Genomic DNA, 7,294 nt, shown 5'->3' with positions numbered 1-7,294 from the left:
GATCAAAGTAAAAAACATTTCCAATTTTTTTTTATGATGTTTTTTTCTTTATTGCAAGTCACTCAAGTTATAAACTGACCAATCAGATGTCTCAGTAAAAGCATGTGGTGGCCGCTGGCCCCCACCTTGAACATTCTAGAGGAAGGGGTGTGGACTTTGAACAATCTCATTCATGACTGGTCACTGTGGTGCCATAAAAACAAAAAAAATAATTTTAGTTGTTGGTCCTGAAGCCAAGAGAGACAAAAGGTGCTTTCACACCGATCGCAATTCATGCAACAAATTCTCGTGCCCCGCTCCTCTTTCGCCACGTGGCGAATTCGCTGCTCGCCGCCTGTGAAAAAATGTGCATGTGGGAGGAGGTACCAATTCTGTCTGTGCTTATCTTACAATATTTATTGTGAAGAGTTCTACAAAAACATCAGTAATCATGCCTCCATGTTTGGGTTATGGATATTATTAGACGATTTTCAGGTGCTGCGGGCTGTGTCTGTATTACAGCCACTTCCTCTGTGTTTCTGTGTCTCTGTGGCTGAGCTTGAAGGCTCACTGTATTAATCTGAGGGTGGAAATAATATTAGGAGAACTTTTCCCTTTTTTTAATGTCTTATTGAGACCCGAGCCTGCAGCCCCCACAGCTGTCTGTCAGCATCTCGAGTAAGTGAACTAAAAGCACCGATCTGTCCAGAGTGTATCCCGTCTTCACCCAAAAGTAGCGGGATGAGCTCTGCAAATCTGCGGCTCAAACAGGTAAAGGAAAAATATCAAAGTTCTGGACAAAAACACTTGCTTTGGACTAGTATTCTACCCGCTGGTCAAATTATTGAAAACGTCACATGCCCAAAATTGATTTACTGATTGGCTGATGCGATGCAGCGACCTGTTAAGCTTCAGGTATTTATATTTTGGCCATGCCGCCCAATTCCCGCCTTGGTGCTCAAATTGAACTACTGGCAGACCTTCGCGCCACGCCCGTTGCTCAAATCGCGTCGCGGGGCTTCAATTTACCTCAGGGCGTACCTGTGCCATTGTTTTAACATTGGAGCTGGCCGCCTCTGCCGCACGAACCGCATTCAGTGTGAACGTACCTAAACAGTTTTTGAAGCTGAAAGAATTCTCATTAAAATCTTCAGAAACAGTTAGAAACCTGGGCATTGTTATTGACTCTAAGCCAACTTTTATCCTTCATTTTAAGCAGATGATCAAAAACACTTTTAACCATTAGTGTCTGTATTTAAGAATCTGTTTCCAAGTCCTCTGTGTTTGTGTGTTTTGTTCAGGTGTTAAAAGCTCTTGTACCAGTTTGATGTCTGATGTTTGATATCATCGTAGGAAATCTGTGCTGTGTTTGTTATTTTTGGGATTTCTGAGTTTTTTATTTTTTTTTATTTTGTGATTTTTGGAGTTCACAACACTAAGTGTTCCACAAGTTCTCAACTTAATTTCTCTCTGATACATCCTTCATCTGTTAATTAATTGGAATATTACGGATGTAAAGGGCTTGTTCTGAAAGTCTGAGACATACAGGATTAAAGTGGATAAACAGAAAGAGAAAGTTTAATCAGATCTGTTGTACATGCGCTTTAGTCTCAAGCTGTGGTTTATCTGCCAGGTAATCTTTAATCCAGGTGATACTGGAGACATCCATCTGCATCTTCTTGAGCAGGCAGGTGTTTAATACACTGGTGAAATCACCACGATTGTAAGGCCTCTGTTGATAGTGGGTTTGTTTCAGGCAGGTGTGTGATTGCAAAATTTTATACTAGAGCAGATAAAGTTGATAGATGACATTTATCAGTGCAGGATGCTTTCCATGGCACCAGAACCTTCAGGTTCACACATAAATTAAAGTAGCTGATCTGCACATCCTTCTGTGCTCTGGGGCTAACACCATCTGGACTTGCAGCTTTGTTCGTGTTAGGTCTCTCCTGCGACCTCCTTGAGCACAACAAGACAGACAGGCTGTAGAAGAAAGCAAAGTGAAAACAGCACCTGAGGTTTGAGGAAGATTTTCTTTAACTTTGTGCATCTCAGAGTCTCAAAATACCACTTTGGAGTTGTTTTCAGTGAGGAATGAACAGTATAATACACCTATAAGCTCAGAAAGTAGTTTTTTTCTTTAAGAATATTGATCTTATAGAACTATTTCTTTTTTTGACAACAGCCTGTTTTTTTAAGTTTTCATTAGTTTGTCAGTGCTTGTCTGACCTATTGACAGACAGACAGAGAGATGGAATTTTTGCATTACAGTAGCTAAAAAAATAGATGAAACATACATAAAATAAAGTAGATTGCACTCATAAATATTGATTGCAATCTCCTTCATTGACTTTTGGCTGCTCCATTTTGAGTGCAATTTGTTTAGTTTTCCTGGAGTCTTGATAGCTCACATTTGAGACTCAACAGAGAACCCTATTGTAGAAGTATTACATGTAATGTTGCTGGAGGCCATTCTGCTGAAGCAAAACAGGGAGAGTTTCCATTATTAGAAGCACATTTCAAAGATCTCAGCTGTGAGTTCGGATGATCAATACCTTGCTTTGTCCAAAGAACAGAGGTTCGGGGTGTGTTTCAAATGGGATCACAACCACAGTGGTTGCTGTAAGTGTTTTGCCTCCATGAGGGAACACGACCTTGCATTTGATATGTTTGCCTGAAAAACAAAGCAACGCTTTAAACACGGGTACACATATGTGTGCAGAAGCCCCAGGTCATCACAGCGAACAGAATATCCAAGAGGACGATTTTCAGCTAAAGTCTTCTTTGGTGTGAAAATTGAAGCCAGACCCTGGGAGATCAGGCAGGCCTCCAATCTTCAAGATTTACCTTTTGATGTTTGGAAAAAGTAAACATCTGACACAGCTTTGTAGTGATCCTGACCTTAAATACATAAGAAACATGTGTTGGGTCTGAGCTTTAAATCTTCAAGGCATTACTTTTTAAATTTTATACCTGTCTTTTTTCTATGCGTGCATATGCAAAGCTGAACCAATTAGTCCTAATGTTCCATGATAAATGTAGGTGTATATGTAGGTGTCATCTTATTTTTTTTTTCTATAAAGAAATCACTTTTAGAGGACAACATATCATTAATAGGACTTTCTTTAAATTCCATTTCATTAACAGCACACTTACTGGCAGCTTTTTACTGTTGGGCCACTTTGTATTAACATAAACATTTCTGGAAACTTGCCAGACGGTTCATCCGCAGCTCCACTCTTCACTCCATCTCCCCCTGCCTCTCAGTTGTAAAAGGAGCTGAGATATTGCAAGAGGAGCTTGGTGCTTTTTCCTCATCGATCTGCTGGGAAGATTAATATCAATTGTTTCTTTTTTATTCCTTTATTGTGGCTTCAAGGAGTCACAGGAAGTTCACGCTGCTCAGTATGCACCTCAAATTCTTCGTGACTTTTTTTTTTTCCAAAATAAGGCTTTTACAACTATAAACAAATTTCCTACTAAAACAGAAAAGTAAATTGTTCCACACCTCATTCTTGATAATGTGCCCTGAGGGATCTCTAGGACGAAACTCATTCTTGTTTGAATGAGTGCACAGTAAGCATATCCACTACACCAATTCTCCTTTCTTATTTATTATAATTCATTTTATGTAATTCGAACCAAAGAATAAATAGTGCATTTATAGAGGGGGAGCAATGAATGATGGCCATACTGCATAAAGCTGACTCAAACAGTCACGGTGCCACTATTGCTTGTAGCCTTTTTCTGCTCTCGTTGCCAGAAGAGCTTGTGCCAAAATGTCTATTGCAAGTTGGCGCAATCTTTGAAAGTCATCCAAGAGAAAAGGTGAATATGCATTCCATGCACATCTATCATGTAGTGCAGACTCACAGGGTTTCCCCATTTGCACTCTTCAGCAACACTTGAAAGGCCCACAAAAAAAAATGACTAAAGTAGCCTTTTAATAGACCTACAAAGAAACGCAAGCCATTTGTTTTGAATTGAATTTTTTAAGACTTTTGCTTGCTAAAAAAAGTCTTTGTTTCCAGACTTTTACGACAGTAAAAGTAAAGTTATTCTAAAATTACTACAAGAAAGAGCTTATCTTTGCAAAGAAAAGTTGAATGTCAATCCCAAATTCTAACACAAACTATGCTATCACTGTTTGCTAAGACAAACAATAAGCAAATACACATTTTGCTATTTCTATGTAAGATTATGTATTTTAGCTTCGACCTCCTCAACCACAAGCAATAATAATAATGTATAATTGGATAGAAGAAAGGATTACTGAATTGACATCCCTGTCCAGTATTGACTAGAGAGAGATTCAAGGTACACATTAGATTTGAAAAAATAAAAAAATAAATAAAAATAGAACTAAAATATGCATTTTTAAATGTCTGGTTTAGATAAGCTGAAAAAATGTTAACTGGTGTTGAGATTTATGTTCATAGTTCTCAACATTGTCAACATAAACACATTTGTTTCCTTATTTCTGGTCTCTAAATCTGACATTTATAATCAACCACTACTCAAAGTCAACGTTATCATCTAGCATTCTGAAATTATGGAAGAAAACTCTGCTTAGAGGCTGTAATAAGCATTTTCACCCAAACAAAAGAATATTAAAGCCCCGAGCAATATTGCCACAATAAGCATACAGAGAGAATAGCGTTAGTGCTGCTCTACACATCATGCTTCCATCTAGTAAACCAAACAAGGTCCCATTTGAAAGATAGTAATACACAGATTCATGATATACCAATATTATCACTAATGGACAGTAACTTGACAAATACGCAAAAAAAAAAAAAAAATGTCAGGAGTGTAAACACTCCATCATCTTTTGACCTATTTTAAAAGACTTCTCAGTGTTCTTTTATGGTGTTTTAGGAAAAATGAATAAAAAAAAACTGGTGTTTTTTTTGGGACTGTTTATTGGAGTGAGCCTGCACCCTTCCCCATCATCCATCTGTTGACCTGCTCACCTGCTAGCTTATAGCCTCAAGCTAACATTTGTCATGATGACGGGGTCAGGTGTGGCAGACCCAGGAGGATAAAAGAAATCAGTATGAGAGGTGGATAACACTTTTTTTTTTGTCCTGTGAATTTCTGAATACTTGAAGTTGGAACAGAGCTTCTGTTGCAGCTGGATGTGGTGGACTGGAGCTGGAACTTGTCTCAGGAAGATGAGGTAGAACGAAGGACCAGGAGGGTCATAGGAGGCGCGGGATGAAAAACCCAGGGGTGAGTTGCGTGGGTATATGTAGCATGACCAGAAGCAGGGTTCTTGTGGGGATCAGACCTGTAGTTATGGTGGAGATTTGGATCCAGGTCGGCTCGTAAGATGAGGGTAAAGATGAAAATCCTGGAGACATGATTGAACAGTGAGTGGCAGAGCAAGCAAGTGACATGAACTCCATAAACTAGAAATAACAGGTTTTAGTGGCCAAAGTACTGCACCGGAGAAGGTAACAACCTGGCAGTGAATACTGGAGAGAGGCCCATCGTAAATGGTGGTCAAATGTTGATGGGAGATTGCAGTCAGCTGAGCCCAATCAGGAAGGACCACAGAAACCTGGGAGCACCATGACAGTAATATTGTAAATAATGTAAAAAAATGGCAAACAATGTTGGGTCAATGTATGAACAATAACTCTACATGTTCATAGAAGAAATAAGCTAATATCACATGATTTTCTTGTCTCACAGTTAGGAGGCCCTGGTTCAGATTCTGGTTGGGTCCTTTCTGGGTGGAGTTTTCATGTTCTGCCTCTTCATACGTGGATTTTCTACTGGCATTCCTGCTTCTCCCCGAGGTCCAAAACCAGGCTTCACAGGTTAATTGCCAACTCAAAGATTGTCCCCATAGGTCTAAATGTGAGTGTTTTTATGTCATACTGCTGCCCTGTGATGGACTGACAAACTGTCCAGGGTGTTCACCTCCTTTCTGTTACCACCTTACTTTCTGTTACCAGCTCAGTGGCCTTGTGGTAGAGTGTCTGCTCTGAGATTGGCAGATCGTGGGTTCAAATCCCACTGAGTCATTTCAAAGACTGTAAAAATGGGACCCAGTGCCTCCCTGCTTGACACTCTGCATTAAAAAGGGTTGGACTGGGGTGGTTAAACCACCAAATGGTTCCTGTGCGCGCCTGTGTCTGCAACTCACCGCTTCCCCAGGGAATGGGTCAAATGTGGAGAACAAATTTCAAACATCTAGGTGTGTGACAAATATTGCAACTCTAACTTTGTCCAACTGAGACTGAACAGGCTCCAGCAAAATAGTGACCACAAATGGGTCCTATCTAACATAGAAAATGGATGAATGGAAGAGTATGCAGGTGGCTCACAGGAAATAGAAAATCGTAGAATGCTCTGTGAACCCTTAAGATAAACACGTTCATGTGTATTGTTTTCTATAGGTCTGCTGCAGGCAACAGGTTCTGATGAACTTAAACAAGACATGAGAGCAAGTAAGGGTGAAGTTGGTGAGATCCAAATCCAGGTATGTTGTACATATCCCCATAATCCTGCGTACCGCACATGGCTGTTAGTGCTGTTCCAGTGAAAGGTGCATACTCCTTGCACATGCCATGAGTGCAGCCTGACTACAGGGAAAGGGTACATTCCATTTTCATGACATCCCTTGAGGTGGGTCAATGAACCTTAAAGGAACTGCAACACACACCTGTGGTCCCTTTAAGATACAGGAGCACGTGACTAAGACATTACGTGTGGATGTCTGTGTGTTTGGCCCTGCAATGGACTGGTAAACTGTCCAGGGTAAATGGGATTGGCTCCATGCTCCCTTGTTCCAAGAATTGTCTTTAATTTCTTTAGTTTCCAGTAGTTCTTGTCCTGGTCACTTTTGCCCCGCGTTCACATTCAGTTTTTTCTTTTTTTTTTGTTGTGTTTCCTGTGTTCAAGTTATTAAAACTTTCACTTATAGTCTCTAATCTCATTTGGGACTTTCCTAACCACATTTCATGACAGTGTGTCAGTTTTCCATCACTGGGATTTGATATAATCAAACCTGATGTCAGCAGCTCCAAAAAGATTTAATGTAAGGCAACGGATTTAATCTAATCAAGATCATTTGCAGTCAGGTGACAAATTATGGTCATAAAGTGTTAGTCGTGGGATAAAACAAAGATATTTTGTGTGTGTTTGGTTGTGTGTATGTGTGTTTGCACACTACCACAGCCTGATGTGCTCCAGTTCAGTGTATTTTATTAGGTCTATTTCCAGCAAGACCTTGGACCACCTATATAAGGAATCATGTGATTTAAAGAAAAAATATGAGCCAGGTTTAACCACCCACACACATTTT

General features: G+C 39.9%; 1 long non-coding RNA gene across 1 annotated transcript; it reads right to left on the bottom strand.

The window, feature by feature from the left end:
- Positions 1 to 1,371: 1,371 nt before the first annotated feature.
- On the bottom strand, positions 1,372 to 7,288 carry LOC118598552. The gene is made up of 2 exons (XR_004947613.1): positions 5,444 to 7,288; positions 1,372 to 5,332 (listed from the first exon to the last, which is right to left on the bottom strand). It is a non-coding gene; the product is annotated as an uncharacterized LOC118598552 (long non-coding RNA).
- Positions 7,289 to 7,294: the final 6 nt, after the last annotated feature.

This window comes from Oryzias melastigma, linkage group LG1 (genome assembly GCF_002922805.2).
Source record: "Oryzias melastigma strain HK-1 linkage group LG1, ASM292280v2, whole genome shotgun sequence".
Taxonomy (NCBI): Eukaryota; Metazoa; Chordata; class Actinopteri; order Beloniformes; family Adrianichthyidae; genus Oryzias; species Oryzias melastigma.
Note: the sequence above shows the minus strand (reverse complement) of the source record. Positions and strands in the feature narration are given on the sequence as shown.